Source organism: Triturus cristatus, chromosome 4_1 (genome assembly GCF_964204655.1).
Source record: "Triturus cristatus chromosome 4_1, aTriCri1.1, whole genome shotgun sequence".
Classification (NCBI taxonomy): Eukaryota; Metazoa; Chordata; class Amphibia; order Caudata; family Salamandridae; genus Triturus; species Triturus cristatus.
This window is the reverse complement of record NC_140585.1, coordinates 144,653,362-144,672,034: the sequence shown is the minus strand read 5'-3', so window position 1 is coordinate 144,672,034 and position 18,673 is coordinate 144,653,362. Positions and strand designations below refer to the sequence as shown.

Genomic DNA, 18,673 nt, shown 5'->3' with positions numbered 1-18,673 from the left:
GAAAATGACTCTCTTTTAAGGATTTCCCTTCCCCCAGAACGCTCACCTGGCATGACGTCATGCCGTCACTTCTCCTCTAGTGAGGAGTGAGCAGTGCACATCAATGTGCCTGCTGTCACTGCAGTCGGGGAAAAAACGGACCGCCTGTGCCCGGGCACAAAACTGAGCCCAATAGCGACCCGTTTCGAGGCCCACTTTAAACAAGCATTGGCATAGCCAATAGGTCTCGCCTTTGGGACCTTATAAGTGTTTAGCCATGCAACAGTTCATGTTGTAGCACCAAGGATATTGTGCTGCATAACTAAATACTTATAAGGTCCCAAAAGCGAGACCCATTGGCAATGCCAATGCTATGGATGTTGTTGCATGTTTTATACCTCACGAATAAGGCAGGCATGTTTAAACTGCATGTGATACTCCAAGGATACCAGAGAAGCAACATTAAAACAGGTGTGACCTGCACATGCTTTCTGACTCCTAATTATAATTTCTTCACTAATAAGGGGATGGCGAATTGAGGCGCTGACACCTACTGGCTAGGGCTGGGAGTGACGCGCTTGCGATGACACTTGCTGGCCTTGGCTTGTGGTGCTGCTCTACCGTGGTCCCTACTGGAGAGGGATGCGAGACCCACTAACAATCCATGGCAGCTCTGCCCTTCGAGCGACTCACTTGTGGCAAGGAATTTGGAGCTCTGCTACTGCTGTCAGGAGGGCTCCTGAGGCAGTGGCTGGCAAAGACTGGGAGTATGGCCTGTACACAGTGACACCTGCTGGCCTGAGCAGGAAGTGCTGCCTTTCCAGTAGCATCTGCTTGCAGTGGCTAGTAGTGCTGCACTGCAGTGGCACCTGGGGGCCAGAGAAGGGTCTCTCTCTCATACTAATAACATCGGAGCAAGTCTGGAAGTGCTGCTCAGCCACTGACACCCAACAGCTAGCGGGTGCTTTTACTGCTATACCTGCAGCTCGGGACTAGGAGTGCTGCTCTTATGGTGACCCAGCTGGCTGGAGCTGGAATTTTGGCTCTCACAGTGACGTCTGCTGGCAGGCAGTGTTGCTTTTACAGTGGCACTTGTTGGCCGGTCATTGAACAGCTACACCTGCTGGCCGGGGATGGAACTGCCGTGTCTGCTGCTGTCTGGTTAGGGTGGTATGAAGCGATGCCCACTGGCCCACGATGAAACCTTGAGCACATTTATCAGAGTTCTGACCTGAGCGTGCAATCCAGTGATATTACATTCAGTACAAATGTGTGACTCACTTAACATACACCTGCCTTTCTTTAAGAAATGCGCACATAAGATCGGTATGGTAAAAATGTAGATCGGTATGGTAAATATGTAAACAAATTTAAAAAACACAGTCACGTAAAAAAAAACTTGTGCAAACAAAGGTCTATCATCACCATGTTTAAGTCCAGATATATGACTACAAGAAATTCACAAGAGTTTAGGCTTCAAACTGCAAAAGATGCCACTATCTAGGAGTACTCCTCGTGATCATGATACACGTTTATCACGCAAGTGCACATTCACTTGTTAAAATGTTACTTTTCAGGGGATATTGCTGCGCGCGCATCCCTCGCGCGCTTAGCACGTCATCGCGCTCGAGGTGAAAACGAAAGTGACCGCGATGACGTGCTAAGCACGCGAAGAATGTGCGCGCAGCAATGATTGGAGAGGTGGAGCGAGGCGCGCGTGCTTGTGCACGGAACCGTAAGCTGGTGGCCGGCAGGTTGCAGTTTGAAAAGCCCCTTACTAAAGTCGAGCATGCAGCGCATGCGCTGCTCTAGGCTCGACCTAAAAAAACTGCTGGTGCCCAGCACCGGTGAAACCCGTCCCACTTAAAGCCCTGGCTATCAACATACACAGACATTACTGGCTCTACAGGCAGTGGTACAAACAGCCGTGCACAGATTGACAAACATTACCGACTCTACAGGCGCGCACACTCCCAGAGGCATTAGAGGCACTACAGACAGTGGTACAAACAGCCTGCGCACACTGACAGACATCAGAGACTCTACAGGAACTTGTGCAAACGGACATGCACACGCTGACAGACATTACAGGCTCTAAAGGCAGTGGTGCAAACAGCCATGCATACACTCAGAGACATCACAGGCTCCACATGCATCGGTACACACAGCCGTGACACACTCCTGACAACCGGTGCGAATTCATTCTTCCGCACCATTTCAACTCACCATCTCATAAGCCTCACTCCTAGCCATTTCACTCGCTGACCTCATTCCATATCTCCAATCTCTCCTTCATTTGCCCTCCAATCATCCTCCCTTGAAGTTCCTTCTGTTGCTCATTGCATCCGGCGCACACCATAAACCACCTGTGCAACCCCCCCCCCAGGGGTGGATCTGCTGTATGTGACTCACCACCCCTCCAATGTACCGCCAACCAGAAAACCCCCAGAGGGCGGTTACCTGCCCCACCTGAAGAAAACCTGTGCACCTTTTGCGCCAAGCTTCCAAATTCTATTTTTTGTTTTTTCAGACAAATGAGACCGGAACGGCATCGCCCAACCCATGTAGGCCAATTTCTTGTTATATTTATCCTCTGCCTTTTCTTGTGATGTCACAAAAACAAAGTCCTTGAAATCCAATAGTATGTATATGCAGTAGTAATTTCAGACAAAGAAAGCGAACCTTTCACTTTGAAATCCAAAAGTGACCAGGAGATGGACAAAGCCCTCTAGAGAAACCTTCTGGAGAGGAAGAGGAAGTTGGAGTTTTGGAAAACTTCCTTCCTGTTGAAAAAAGTAAAATAAATAAAATGCTTTGCAAACTAAAAACAAAGTGAACGGTTCATGCAAGTAGAATTTTCAATCGAAAAGCTATTTTCTAGTTGACTTAGCTGCTTTTCGGGTAGAGAATCTGCATCAGATGCAGCCACTCGTGCTTACCTGAATCATAAAAATGGCGCCGAAGGTAACTGTGGTAACTGAAAGTCACGTTAGCGCCCAGCAAATCTCTCTCGCTAGTGGCCGGCAAATCTCGCCTGCAAATGCAAGCACGCATCTATACAAGTCTTAGGCGCACCAATGAGTTTATAATTCCACCACACCCCAGATAGCGATATTTAGCAGGAACTATCATCCATATTTCTAATAATCCATATTTGCAAAGCGCAAAAATATTGCCCCTTAAGGTTTCAAGGTGCTGGGGGCCATAGGGGAGATTAAGTGACCTATTGCCTAGAGTCACATGATGCTGAGCTGAGCTGCCGCTGGCATCAGGGAACCAACCATGAGCCCCGCGCTCTGGAGTCAGCCGCTCTAGTCGCTGGATATCAGTATTTAGCAGAAACTCCACATTATAGGGTAGAGCGAGTTACCTGAATTCTGTCAACTCCGCAAGCAAAATTAAAATTCCGCCCGGGCCTAATTCAAATACCATCCCTAAATCATAGATGTTGCAAAACAACAAATACCACAGAAACAGTTGCTTCGTCACTCAATGCCCACTGGTACAGGCTGAATGGCCCATGGATAGACTAAGCCACATGGTAAAATAAATGAAAAGTGCACATTTCACACACATGGAATAAAGGTACTTAACTGTGCAACCCTATTCCCTCATAAAAGCTGAAAATTTGAATCCAAAAAAATAGGCCCCTTCTGCAATTCCAGACCAACCACCACAACCACAATCAAATTTGAAAAATTCCTGAAAGGTACAATATATACTGGTGCATGCTCTCTATCAAAAAAACACCCTTATCCAGAAGTTTATTAACTTACTTGTTGTGATGTCACAAAAACAACGGACCGGATTTAGAAATACAATAGGATGTACAGGATTTATATTTTAGAGGGTGGGATATCCATCACTGCTGTGACGGAGTAACCCGTCCGCCGAGATCTAAATCAGGCCCAAAGTCCTTAAAATCCAGTGATATATGCAGCAGGAATTGCAAAAAAAGAGAGTGATCCTTTCACCTCGAAATCCAAAGAAAAGTGACCAGGAGATGGACAAAGCACTGGGAGGAGCCTTCTGGACAGGAAGGAGATGTTGGAGTCCCTGTGGCTTTTCCTGTTGAAAAACAAATTAAAGGAAAAACTACCTAAAACGTCCGTTTGAGTAGAAAATCCAATCAAAAAAGTATTTTCGTGTTGATTTAGCTTCTTCTTGAGTAGAAAATCGACTTGAGAGGGAGTCCTTACTGCCAGTTTTAGAAGATGGCACTGGAAGACTCCGTGGAAACTGGAAATCACGCAAGGGGTTGGCAAATCTCACTCGCGCTCGCAAGCGTGCATCGCCGAGCCTTCCGTTGTTCCGGTGAACATCACAAGGCTCAAACAGCAGAATAATTCCGCCAAGTGCCGATTGGCAGAATTTGGCAGGAGTTCCGCGTCACAACTATAACACGGAGTTACTCAATTCCGCCAATTCTGCTGGTGGGGTTATAATTCTGCCCGGGCCTAACAATAACATGAATATATTAGATTCCTAAAATACACGCAGCTTCATAAAGTCAACAAATAAGACTAGTCAGAGATTGCTAACCAGTGGTCCGCGACCCCCGGGGGTCTGCAATGCCTACTCAGTGGTCAGTGACTGCAGAAAATTTAATAAATATTAGTATATTCATGAATTACATACACATAGTAAATCAAAATTGTGGAGGGATTTTAAATCGGAGGCCAAAAATGAAGTTGGAGCAGCTCAAGTAGCGCAGAGTGATGTGGCGGGTGTTGGCCTCACAGAAGCACTGTCTGTTCTGAGGGAATTACAGAGGCTGCCTTAGGAGCTTAAAAGATGAAGAGAGATGGGAGAGCCCACTTTATGGGTTTATCTCTGAAAAATAAAAGCACCCGTCGAAAAACACCAACCTTCTTATTAGAATTTCGATTTATGTTTGTGGGTTAGCAAAAATATTTCTTAATTTCTATATATACTTGATGTATTTCTGAAGTTTGAGCATTGCTTTAGATTAACACCTTAGAACTTATTCAAGTGAGTGCCCAGGGCTTCCAATAACCCATTCAGTGGGGGGAGGGGGCGTCAACAGAAATCAAAAATATTAATAAAAACAACTATGTCACTAAGATCGTTAAATGTGAATCATTAATGCATGCCTCGAATACTGGACCCATCAGAAAGTAAGCAGTGTAATTCAACATAAAATTATATGTCGAAAACACAACACCAAAGCACAACCAATAGCAGAGAAGTGAAATAACGAATAAAAACTACATTTCCCTGACCGGGAATCGAACCCGGGCCGCGGCGGTGAGAGCGCCAAATCCTAACCACTAGACCACCAGGGAGCGTGTCTGCAATGGACTTCTCAGCGCGTAATGACTATAACAATGCGGTCCCTGTGACGCCACTTGTGAGTTTGGGATGGGGGTGCTATTTATATTCACAATCCTACCAATGCTTTTACACAAAACCCAAAACAGAGGAAAGTCTCATATAGCAGCGAAAAAAACTGTTTTGCAGACTACAACGTAAGGAAACAGACAAAACAAAGACGCTCTTAGAAGAAGAGACCGAGGCCTGGGTGACTGGGAAAAGTCCAAAGGTCTCCATTCAATGAGAGCTCTTAGCTGTACCGAGAGCCCTCAGCTGCGCAGCGTTCAGTGATCTGCATTCAGTGAGAGCTCTTAGCTGTGCAGAGAGACCTCACCTGTGCAGCGTTAAGTGATCTGCATTCAGTGAAAGCTCTTAGCTGTGCAGAGAGACCTCACCTGCGCAGCGTTCAGTGATCTGCATTCAGTGAAAGCTCTCAGCCTTGAGCAGTACGGACCTCAGCCGTGCGGCGTTAAGTGAGCTGCATACAGTGATAGGAACACGTGTGAACGGAGACCTCTTATCTGTGCATCGGTCACTGGTGTTAAGTGAGATTCCTATTAGATGTGAATGTAGAACACTCAGCTGTGCAGGGTCAGTGATCTGGATTCAGTGAGAGAGCTCATAGCTGTGCAGCTTTCACTCGCACATATTCATTGAGGGATATTTTAGCTGTGCAGGATTCAGGCATGAGCATCAAGTGAGAGCTCACATGCTTTGATGTTTTCAGTGACGTGCAGTAAGTGAGAGTCTGCTTAACTGTGCAGTGATCAGTGAAATGTGCATTGAGTGAGCGATCTCTTAACCGTGCCGCCCACGGTGATGTGCATTCAGTGAGACACGATGCTTGTGCAGCTTTGAGTACTATGCATTCAGTGAGAGACACGATGCTTGTGCAGCATTGAGTACTATGCATTCAGTGACAGACATCTTATCTGTGTAATCTTGAGTTCTACGCAGTCACTGAGAGAACTTTAGAAAAGCTTCCATACCACCGCGTCTATCCAGTGTTGCGTTTAGTGCTATATGCTTATTGGAGGTGAGGGTGCTTCCGGACAACCTACATAGGTTTCCACCTACATAGGTTTCCGTAGTGTAGTGGTTATCACGTTCGCCTAACACGCGAAAGGTCCCCGGTTCGAGACCAGGCGGAAACACTTTTTTCCCTTTCAAAAAAGTAACTCACAACAGTTAATTATTTTATTAAACGTAACAGCACCAGTGTTCAACACCCTTTCCTTTCCAATGTCCTTATACATTCAGCTGCTTCAAAGACAGACATCGGACTCTTTCTGTCCCTTTACAGACAGACAGCAGCACAGCCGCTGCCATTCATCACTCACAGGCACTGCACCTGCTGCAGGCACTGACACCGGCAGACAGCAATGTTTACACAAACACAGGCACGAAATGGCCAGACTGAGCATAGAGGGAGACTCGGGCACCAGGAGTGAGTTAAGAGAGTGTGAGAGAGTGAGAGACTCGGGCACCAGGAGTGAGTTAAGAGAGTGTGAGAGAGTGAGAGAGAGACTCAGGCACCAGGAGTGAGTTAAGAGAGTGTAAGAGAGTGAGAGACTCGGGCACCAGGAGTGAGTTAAGAGAGTGTGAAAGACTCGGACACCAGGAGTGAGTTAAGAGAGAGTGAGAGTCAGGCACTGGGAGTGAGTTAAGAGAGTGTGAGAGACTCGGGCACTGGGAGCGAAGAGAGAGTGAGAGACTCGGGCACTGGGAGTGAGTTAAGAGAGAGTGAGAGACACGGGCACTGACTGGAAGTGAGTTAAGAGGGAGTGAGAGACTCGGGTGCTGGGAGTGAGTTAAGAGAGTGTGAGATTGGCCCGTTGCATGTGTTTTTTAAGAAACACTTTTGGTGGTAAATATAAGACCCGTGACGGCGCATCACCTTTTACCTTTTGGCTCTAAATTCGCTTTCAGCAAATTACACATTCCACAGTTTTTCTCTCAATTCATTCATCAGCATCTGTCTCACAAATAACAAGTTGTGGTAAAAAAATTCAAAGTTATGAAAATAAAAAGTGGGGTCAGATTTGACATCCCTTTAAATATATGGAAAACAATTCTCCCCTCCCTTGTGGAAACCTACTCGATACATTGTTGCAAACAGTAAATCGGGTTTCACCGAGACGCGAGCAGACAAGCGTAGTAAGGATAATAAAACATGAACTGGTAGCGAAGCTCGACTCGGTCACCTTGCAGCAGTGGCAGGAAGTGTGGTTTGGTATAAATTAGAAGTTTGTTTGTGATCAGAGGGCTTTGGGGTTCGTTTTCAATCACTGAGACCATAAATGTATCAAATGCAGAGAGTTGGACGTCACAGTTGGCCGCGTAGGCAGAAAATATCGATTGATTCAAAGTGGAAACTTCTATAACAGGTGGAGTCTTTACTGGTTTTAAAAAACCCGGATGACAACAGAGGAAAAGTTAGAGCGATCGAAATAAAAGAGTAAAAGGCAAAATAAAATTGAAAAACACCTCCATTTCAAATCTGCTGAATAACAGAAAAAAGGTAAATGCCGCCCGAATAGGGACTTAAACCCTAGACCCTCAGATTAAAAGTCTGATGCTCTACCGACTGAGCTATCCGGGCTTCTGAAATGCTCCTGGACCACCAGTCTCCCTGATTATGTGCACAGTGTTCCTATGGGCACGTTATTTCAAAGTCACTTCTTAACTTTGAGCCATGTGAGATTTCAATATTACACATAAACATGCACACTCCAGCTCCACTGAAGCCCGCGCCTGGAATCTTACTTTAAGAGTCCTTGGCGCCCAGCCAGTCTGTTTCACAAACCAGCTACCATGCAGCTAGAAGCTGAAACACTTAAATGTGACGCAATGGTGAAGTCTTGAAGTAAGTCAAAGTACAGTGTGTGGGAATCAGTTGAGAAAACACAGACCAGGTGACTTCTGACCCAGATGGCATTAAAGGTGCCATGACTCAAATGTGCAACCTTTCTGCACCGTGACAGATTAACAGAACTATCACGACTCTTCTCTGGCACACATACCCGTGCGGGCACCTGTTTACAGCACACTGACACAGGACAAGGGGCACAAACAGCTATGAACAGGGCTTTAAGTGGGATGAAAAAACTAGGGGGTCTCTTAAAGGGGCGTGGCCAATGTGATTAAGGGCGTGGCTTAAAAACACCTAAGCTAAAAATCTGTGCTTAGCATAATGTGCTGCCCAACTGGTATTTTGCTGTTTTGGTCATTGCATCCAGATATGTGATACAACAAGTAAAATCATACCCACAACAAGTCAGTATTATTAGCTTTGTCAATGGTTGTTAGTTGCATAAGATAAATGAGCAGCAACTACGGCTTGTATATATTATTGAAAAAGCTTCCACCTAAAGCCCTGGTGATACCACGACGATGTTGCTGCTCCTGAGTTTCAACAAGAGAAGGGAAATCCAGAGAGAAAATGACTCTCTTTTAAGGATTTCCCTTCCCCCAGAACGCTCACCTGGCATGACGTCATGCCGTCACTTCTCCTCTAGTGAGGAGTGAGCAGTGCACATCAATGTGCCTGCTGTCACTGCAGTCGGGAAAAAAACGGACCGCCTGTGCCCGGGCACAAAACTGAGCCCAATAGCGACCCGTTTCGAGGCCCACTTTAAACAAGCATTGGCATAGCCAATAGGTCTCGCCTTTGGGACCTTATAAGTGTTTAGCCATGCAACAGTTCATGTTGTTGCACCAAGGATATTGTGCTGCATAACTAAATACTTATAAGGTCCCAAAAGCGAGACCCATTGGCAATGCCAATGCTATGGATGTTGTTGCATGTTTTATACCTCACGAATAAGGCAGGCATGTTTAAACTGCATGTGATACTCCAAGGATACCAGAGAAGCAACATTAAAACAGGTGTGACCTGCACATGCTTTCTGACTCCTAATTATAATTTCTTCACTAATAAGGGGATGGCGAATTGAGGCGCTGACACCTACTGGCTAGGGCTGGGAGTGACGCGCTTGCGATGACACTTGCTGGCCTTGGCTTGTGGTGCTGCTCTACCGTGGTCCCTGCCGGAGAGGGATGCGAGACCCACTAACAATCCATGGCAGCTCTGCCCTTCGAGCGACTCACTTGTGGCAAGGAATTTGGAGCTCTGCTACTGCTGTCAGGAGGGCTCCTGAGGCAGTGGCTGGCAAAGACTGGGAGTATGGCCTGTACACAGTGACACCTGCTGGCCTGAGCAGGAAGTGCTGCCTTTCCAGTAGCATCTGCTTGCAGTGGCTAGTAGTGCTGCACTGCAGTGGCACCTGGGGGCCAGAGAAGGGTCTCTCTCTCATACTAATAACATTGGAGCAAGTTTGGAAGTGCTGCTCAGCCACTGACACCCAACAGCTAGCGGGTGCTTTTACTGCTATACCTGCAGCTCGGGACTAGGAGTGCTCCTCTTATGGTGACCCAGCTGGCTGGAGCTGGAATTTTGGCTCTCACAGTGACGTCTGCTGGCAGGCAGTGTTGCTTTTACAGTGGCACTTGTTGGCTGGTCATTGAACAGCTACACCTGCTGGCCGGGGATGGAACTGCCGTGTCTGCTGCTGTCTGGTTAGGGTGGTATGAAGCGATGCCCAATGGCCCACGATGAAACCTTGAGCACATTTATCAGAGTTCTGACCTGAGCGTGCAATCCAGTGATATTACATTCAGTACAAATGTGTGACTCACTTAACATACACCTGCCTTTCTTTAAGAAATGCGCACATAAGATCGGTATGGTAAAAATGTAGATCGGTATGGTAAATATGTAAACAAATTTAAAAAACACAGTCACGTAAAAAAAAACTTGTGCAAACAAAGGTCTATCATCACCATGTTTCAGTCCAGATATATGACTACAAGAAATTCACAAGAGTTTAGGCTTCAAACTGCAAAAGATGCCACTATCTAGGAGTACTCCTCGTGATCATGATACACGTTTATCACGCAAGTGCACATTCACTTGTTAAAATGTTACTTTTCAGGGGATATTGCTGCGCGCGCATCCATCGCGCGCTTAGCACGTCATCGCGCTCGAGGTGAAAACGAAAGTGACCGCGATGACGTGCTAAGCACGCGAAGAATGTGCGCGCAGCAATGATTGGAGAGGTGGAGCGAGGCGCGCGTGCTTGTGCACGGAACCGTAAGCTGGTGGCCGGCAGGTTGCAGTTTGAAAAGCCCCTTACTAAAGTCGAGCATGCAGCGCATGCGCTGCTCTAGGCTCGACCTAAAAAAACTGCTGGTGCCCAGCACCGGTGAAACCCGTCCCACTTAAAGCCCTGGCTATCAACATACACAGACATTACTGGCTCTACAGGCAGTGGTACAAACAGCCGTGCACAGATTGACAAACATTACCGACTCTACAGGCAGTTATATGAACAGTTGCGCGCACACTCCCAGAGGCATTAGAGGCACTACAGACAGTGGTACAAACAGCCTGCGCACACTGACAGACATCAGAGACTCTACAGGAACTTGTGCAAACGGACATGCGCACGCTGACAATCAATACAGGCTCTAAAGGCAGTGGTGCAAACAGCCATGCATACACTCAGAGACATCACAGGCTCCACATGCATCGGTACACACAGCCGTGACACACTCCTGACAACCGGTACGAATTCATTCTTCCGCACCATTTCAACTCACCATCTCATAAGCCTCACTCCTAGCCATTTCACTCGCTGACCTCATTCCATATCTCCAATCTCTCCTTCATTTGCCCTCCAATCATCCTCCCTTGAAGTTCCTTCTGTTGCTCATTGCATCCCGCGCACACCATAAACCACCTGTGCACCTTCCCACCCCCGCAAGGGGTGGATCTGCTGTATGTGACTCACCACCCCTCCAATGTACCGCCAACCAGGAAACCCCCAGAGGGCGGTTACCTGCCCCACCTGAAAAAAACCTGTGCACCTTTTGCGTCATGCTTCCAAATTCTATTTTTTGGTTTTTCAGACAAATGAGACCCGAACGGCATCGCCCAACCCATGTAGACCAATTTCTTGTTAGATCTATCCTCTGCCTTTTCTTGTGATGTCACAAAAACAAAGTCCTTGAAATCCAATAGTATGTATATGCAGTAGTAATTTCACACAAAGAAAGTGAACCTTTCACTTTGAAATCCAAAAGTGACCAGGAGATGGACAAAGCACTGGGAGAAACCTTCTGGAGAGGAAGAGGAAGTTGGAGTTTTGGAAAACTTCCCTCCTGTTGAAAAAAAAGTAAAATAAAAAAAAAGCTTTGCAAACTAAAAAACAAAGTGAACAGTTCATGCAAGTAGAATTTTCAATCGAAAAGCTATTTTCTAGTTGACTTAGCTGCTTTTCGGGTAGAGAATCTGCATCAGAAGCAGCCACTCTTGCTTACCTGCATCATAAAAATGGCGCCAGAAGGTAACTGTGGTAGCTGAAAGTCACGTTAGCGCCAAGCAAATCTCTCTCGCTAGTGGCCGGCAAATCTCGCTTGCGCATGCAAGCACGCATCCATACAAGTCTTAGGCGCACCAATGAGTTTATAATTCCACCACACCCCAGATAGCGGTATTTAGCAGGAACTATAATCCATATTTCTAATAATCCATATTTGCAAAGCGCAAAAATATTGCCCCTTAAGGTTTCAAGGTGCCGGGGGCCATAGGGGAGATTAAGTGACCTATAGCCTAGAGTCACATGATGCTGAGCTGAGCTGCCGCTGGCATTAGGGAACCAACCGTGAGTCCCGCGCTTTGGAGTCAGCCGCTCTAGTCGCTGGGTATCAATATTTAGCAGGAACTCCACATTACTGGGTAGAGCGAGTTACCCGAATTCTGTCAACTCCGCAAGCAGAATTAAAATTCCGCCCGGGCCTAATTCAAATACCATCCCTAAATCATAGATGTAGCAAAACAACAAATACCACAGAAACAGTTGCTTCATCACTCAATGCCCACTAGTACTGGCTGAATGGCCCATGGATAGACTAAGCCACGTGGCCAAATAAATGAATAGTGCACATTTCACACACATGGAACAAAGGTACTTAACTGGGCAACCCTTTTCCCTCATAAAAGCTGAAAAATGTAATGCAAAAAAATAGGCCCCTTCTGCAACTCCAGACCAACCATCACAACCACAATCAAATTTGAAAAATTCCTGAAAGGTACAATATATACTGGTGCATGCCCTCTATCAAAAAAACACCCTTATCCAGAAGTTTATTAACTTACTTGTTGTGATGTCACAAAAACAAAGGACCGGATTTAGAAATACAATAGGATGTACAGGATTTATATTTTAGGGGGTGGGATATCCATCACCGCTGTGACGGAGTAACCCGTCCGCCGAGATCTAAATCAGGCCCAATCAGGCCTTAAAATCCAATTATTTATGCAGCAGGAAATGCAAACAAAGATAGTGATCCTTTCACCTCGAAACCCAAAGGAAAGTGACCAGGAGATGGACAAAGCACTGGGAGGAGCCTTCTGGACAGGAAGGAGATGTTGGAGTCGCTGTGGCTTTTCCTGTTGAAAAACAAAGTAAAGGAAAAAATAACTAAAACGTCCGTTTGAGTAGAAAATCCATTCAAAAAGTCTTTTCGAGTTAATTTAGCTTCTTCTTGAGTAGAAAATCGACTTGAGAGGGAGTCCTTACTGCCAATTTTAGAAGATGGCACTGGAAGGCTCCGTGGAAACTGGAAATCACGCAAGGGGTTGGCAAATCTCACTCGCGCTCGCAAGCGTGCATTGCCGAGCCTTGCGTTGTTCCGGTGAACATCACAAGGCTCCAACAGCAGAATAATTCCGCCAAGTGCCGATTGGCAGAATTTGGCAGGAGTTCCGCGTCACAACTATAACACGGAGTTACTAAATTCCGCCAATTCTGCTGGTGGGGTTATAATTCTGCCCGGGCCTAACAATAACATGAATATATTAGATTCCTAAAATACACCGCAGCTTCATAAAGTCAACAAATAAGACTTGTCAGAGATTGCTAACCAGTGGTCCGCGACCCCCGGGGGGGGGAGGGGGTTGCAATGCCTACTCAGTGGGTCAGTGACTGCAGAAAATTTCAAAAATATTAGTAGATTCATAAATTACATACACATAGTAAATCAAAATTGTGGAGGGATTTTAAATCGAGGCCAAAAATGAAGTTGGAGCAGCTCAAGTAGCGCTCAGAGTGATGTGGCGGGTGTTGGCCTCACAGAAGCACTGTCTCTTCTGAGGGAATTGCAGAGGCTGCCTTAGGAGCTTAAAAGATGAAGAGAGATGGGAGAGCCCACTTTATGGGTTTATCTCTGAAAAGTAAAAGCACCCGTTGAAAAACGCCAACCTTCTCATTAGAATTTCGATTTATGTTTGTGGGTTAACAAAAATATTTCTTAATTTCTATATATACTTGATGTATTGCTGAAGTTTGAGTATTGCTTTAGATTAACACCTTAGAACTTATTTAAGTGAGTGCCCAGGGCTTCCAATAACCCATTCAGTGGGGGGAGGGGCGTCCACAGAAATCAAAAATATTAATAAAAACAACTATGTCACTAAGATCGTTAAAATGTGAACCATTAATGCATGCCTCGGATATTGGGCCCATCATAAAGTAAGCAGTGTAATGCAACATAAAAGTATATGTAAAAAAAAACGCTAAAGCACAACCAATAGGACAGAAGTGAAATAACGAATGAAAACTACACTTCCCTGACCGGGAATCGAACCCGGGCCGCGGCGGTGAGAGCGCCGAATCCTAACCACTAGACCACCAGGGAGCGTGGCTGCATAGGTATTTCCAGCGCCTTATGACTGCAACAACGTAGCACTTGCGACGCTGTTTGTGAGTGTGTGCGTTTTGGATGTGGGTCAGAGGCGCAACTAGAGCCAAATTTCGGGGGGGGGCTGAGCAAAAATTTCGGGGGGGGGGGGCTGAACTTTAAGCAATTGGCAGAGTGGAGCTGCAGGGGCTCTTAGAAGGGGTGAAACAACAGCGAGGCCTCATTAACATACAAATGGTCTTTTAAAGACCTGTGAAGTGCTCGGGTGCGGCTGCTTTTTTGCCCGGGAAGGTGTCTCATCCCGGGCTGCCACACACGACGGGTGGGGGGGGGCTGAAGCCCTGCGAGTTCAATGGGTGTTACGCGCCTGATGTGGGTGCTATTTATATTCACATTCATCCCACCAATGCTTTTACACAAAACCCAAAACACAGGAAAGTCTCATATAGCAGCGAAAAAAAACTGTTTTGCAGACTACAACGTAAGGAAACAGACAAAACAAAGAGGCTCTTGGAAGAAGAGACCGAGGCCTGGGTGACTGGGAAAAGTCCAAGCATCTCCATTCAATGAGCGCTCTGAGCTGCGCAGAGAGACCTCAGCTGCGCAGCGTTCAGTGAACAACCTTCAGTGAAAGCTCTTAGCTATGAATAGAGACCTCGGCTGTGAGAGCTCTTAACTGTGAACAGAGACCTCAGCTGCACAGCGTTCAGTGATCTGCATTCAGTGAGAGCTCTTAGCTGTGCAGAGAGACCTCCCTGTGCGGCGTTCAGTGATCTGCATTCAGTGATAGGAACACGTGTGAACGGGGAGCTCTTATCTGTGCATCGGTCACTGGTGTTAAGTGAGATTCCTATTAGATGTGAATGTAGAACACTCAGCCGTTCAGGGTCAGTGACCTGGATTCAGTGAGAGAGCTCAACGCTGTGCAGCTTTCACTCGCACATATTCATTGAGGGATATTTTAGCTGTGCAGGATTCCGGCATGAGCATCAAGTGAGATCTCACATGCTTTGATGTTTTCAGTGACGTGCAGTCAGTGAGAGTCTGCTTACCTGTGCAGTGATCAGTGAAATGAGCATTGAGTAAGCGATCTCTTACTCGTGCCGCCCACGGTGAAGTGCATTCAGTGAGGGACAGATGCTTGTGCAACCTTGAGTTCTACGCATTCAGTGAGAAATCTTTAGAAAAGCTTCCATAGCAGCACGTCTATTCAGTGCGCTGTGCCTATTTGAAGGGACAGTGCTCCACGAAGTTTCACTTCAGTTTCCGTAGTGTAGTGGTTATCACATTCGCCTAACACGCGAAAGGTCCCCGGTTCGAGACCGGGCGGAAACACTTTTTTTCCCTTTTAAAAAAGTAATAACAGTTAATTATTTTATTATTTGAATTCAATCTAGGGCTGAAAACGTAACAGCGCCAATGTTCAACACCCTTTCCTTTCCAATGTCCTTATACATTCAGCTGCTTCAAAGACAGACATCGGACTCTTTCTGTCCCTTTACAGACAGACAGCAGCACAGCCGCTGCCATCCATCACTCACAGGCACTGCACCTGCTGCAGGCACTGACACAGGCAGACAGAAATGTTTACACAAACACAGGCACGAAATGGCCAGACTGAGCATAGAGGGAGACTCAGGCACCAGGAGTGAGTTAAGAGAGAGTGAGAGACTCGGGCACCAGGAGTGAGTTAAGAGAGAGTGAGAGACTCGGACACTGGGTGTGAGTTAAGAGAGTGTGAGAGAGTGAGAGACTCGGGCACCAGGAGTGAGTTAAGAGAGTGTGAGAGACTCGGACACTGGGTGTGAGTTAAGAGAGTGTGAGAGAGTGAGAGACTCGGGCACCAGGAGTGAGTTAAGAGAGTGTGAGAGACTCGGACACTGGGTGTGAGTTAAGAGAGTGTGAGAGAGTGAGAGACTCGGACACTGGGTGTGAGTTAAGAGAGTGCGAGAGACGCAGGCACTGGGAGTGAGTTAAGAGAGAGTGAGAGACTCAGGCCCTGGGAGTGAGTTAAGAGAGTGAGGGTGAGAAGCACAGACACGGAATGAGTTAAGAGAGTGTGAGATTGGCCCGTTGCATGTGTTTTTTAAGAAACACTTTTGGTGGTAAATATAAGACCCGTGAGGGCGCATCACCTTTTACCTTTTGGCTCTAAGTTCGCTTTCAGCAAATTACACATTCCACAGTTTTTCTCTCAATTCATTCATCAGCATCTGTCTCACAAATAACAAGTTGTGGCAAAAAATTCAAAGTTATGAAAATAAAAAGTGGGGTCAGATTTGACATCCCTTTAAATATATGGAAAACAATTCTCCCCTCCATTGTGGAAACCTACTCGATACATTGTTGCAAACAGTAAATCAGGGGTTTCACCGAGACGCGAGCAGACAAGCGTAGTAAGGATAATAAAACATAAACTGGTAGCGAAGCTCGACTCGGTCACCTCGCAGCCCTGGCAGGAGGTGTGATTTGGAATAAATTAGAAGTTTGCTTGTGGTCAGAGGGCTTTGGGGTTCGTTTTCAATCTGTGAGACCATAATCACAGTTGGCCGCGTAGGCAGAAAACATCGATTGATTCAAAGTGGAAACTTCTATAACTGGTAGAGTCGTTACTGGTTTGAAAAAAATAAACCCGGATGACAACAGAGGAAAAGTTAGAGCGATCGAAATAAAAGAGTAAAAGGCAAAATAAATTTGAAAAAAACCTCCATTTCAAATCTGCTGAATATCAGATAAAAATATTACCCGCCCGAACAGGGACTTGAACCCTAGACCCTCAGATTAAAAGTCTGATGCTCTACCGACTGAGCTATCTGGGCTTCTGCACGATTGAATGACCACTAGCCTCCCTGATCATGTGCACAGTGTTTCTATGGGCACGTTATTTCAAAATCGCTTCTTAGCTTTGAACCAAGTGAGATTTCAATATCACAAAAAAACATTGCACACTCCAGCCCCACTGAAGCCCGCGCCTGGAATCTTACTTTAAGAGTCCTTGGCGCCCAGCCAGTCTGTTTCACAAACCAGCTACCATGTAGCTAGAAGCTGAAACACTTAAATGTGACGCGATGGTGACGTCATTGAAGTAAATCAAAGTACAGTGTGTGGGAATCCGCTCAGAGATAACACAGACCAGGTGACTTCTGACCCAGATGGCATTAAAGGTGCCATGACTCAAATGTGCAACCTTCCTGCACCGCGACAGATTAACAGAACGAACACGACTCTTCTCTGGCACACATACGCGTGCGGGCACCTGTTTACAGCACACTGACACAGGACAAGGGGCACAAAGAGCTATGAACAGGGCTTTAAGTGGGATGAAAAAAGCTAGGGGGTCTCTTAAAGGGGCGTGGCCAATGTGATTAAGGGTGTGGCTTAAAAACACCTAAGCTAAAAATCTGTGCTTCGCATAGTGTGCTGCCCAACTTGTATTTTGCTGTTTTGGTCTTTGCATCCAGATATGTGATACAACAAGTAAAATCATACCCACAAGTCAGTATTATTAGCTTTGTCAATGGTTGTTAGTTGCATAAGATAAATGAGCAGCAACTACGGCTTGTATATATTATTGAAAAAGCTTCCACCTAAAGCCCTGGTGACACCACGACGATGTTGCTGCTCCTGAGTTTCAACAAGAGAAGGGAAATCCAGAGAGAAGATGACTCTCTTTAAAGGATTTCCCTTCCCCCAGAACGCTCACCTGGCATGACGTCACGCAGTAACTTCTCCTCTAGTGAGAAGTGAGCAGTGTGTGCTGTGCACATCAATGTCCGGAAAAACCGGACCGCCTGTGTCAGGGCAGAAAACAGAGCCAGATAGAGACCCGTTTCGAGGCCCACTTTAAAACAACCGCCAGTGTTCAGCACCGGTGAGACCCGGCCCACTTAAAGCCCTGGCTATCAACATACACAGACATTACTGGCTCTACAGGCAGTGGTACAAACAGCCGTGCACAGATTGACAAACATTACAGGCTCTACAGGCAGTTATATGAACAGCTGCGCGCACACTCCCAGAGGCATTAGAGGCACTACAGACAGTGGTACAAACAACCTGCGCACACTGACAGACATCAGAGACTCTACAGGAACTTGTGCAAACGGACATGCGCACGCTCACACTCAATACAGCCTCTAAAGGCAGTGGTGCAAACAGCCGTACATACACTCAGAGACATCACAGGCTCCACATGCATCGGTACACACAGCCGTGACACACTCCTGACAACCGGTACAAATTCGTTCTCCCACGCCATTTCAACTCACCATCTCATAAGCCTCACTCCTCGCCATTTCACTCGCTGACCTCATTCCATATCTCCAATCTCTCCTTCATTTGCCCTCCAATCATCCTCCCTTGAAGTTCCTTCTGTTGCTCATTGCATCCCGCGCACACCATAAACCACCTGTGCACCTTCCCACCCCCGCAAGGGGTGGATCTGCTGTATGTGACTCACCACCCCTCCAATGTACCGCCAACCAGAAAACCCCCAGAGGGCGGTTACCTGCCCCACCTGAAAAAAACCTGTGCACCTTTTGCGCCATGCTTCCAAATTCTATTTTTTGTTTTTTCAGACAAATGAGACCCGAACGGC

General features: G+C 46.5%; 3 non-coding genes across 3 annotated transcripts; 1 reads left to right on the top strand and 2 right to left on the bottom strand.

Moving 5' to 3' along the window:
* Positions 1-5,213: 5,213 nt before the first annotated feature.
* On the bottom strand, positions 5,214-5,285 carry TRNAE-CUC (transfer RNA glutamic acid (anticodon CUC)). The gene has a single exon. It is a non-coding gene; the product is annotated as a tRNA-Glu (tRNA).
* Positions 5,286-14,001: 8,716 nt separating this feature from the next.
* On the bottom strand, positions 14,002-14,073 carry TRNAE-CUC (transfer RNA glutamic acid (anticodon CUC)). The gene has a single exon. It is a non-coding gene; the product is annotated as a tRNA-Glu (tRNA).
* A 1,265-nt stretch (positions 14,074-15,338) lies between these two features.
* Positions 15,339-15,411, top strand: TRNAV-AAC (transfer RNA valine (anticodon AAC)). The gene has a single exon. It is a non-coding gene; the product is annotated as a tRNA-Val (tRNA).
* The last annotated feature ends 3,262 nt before the right edge of the window (positions 15,412-18,673 follow it).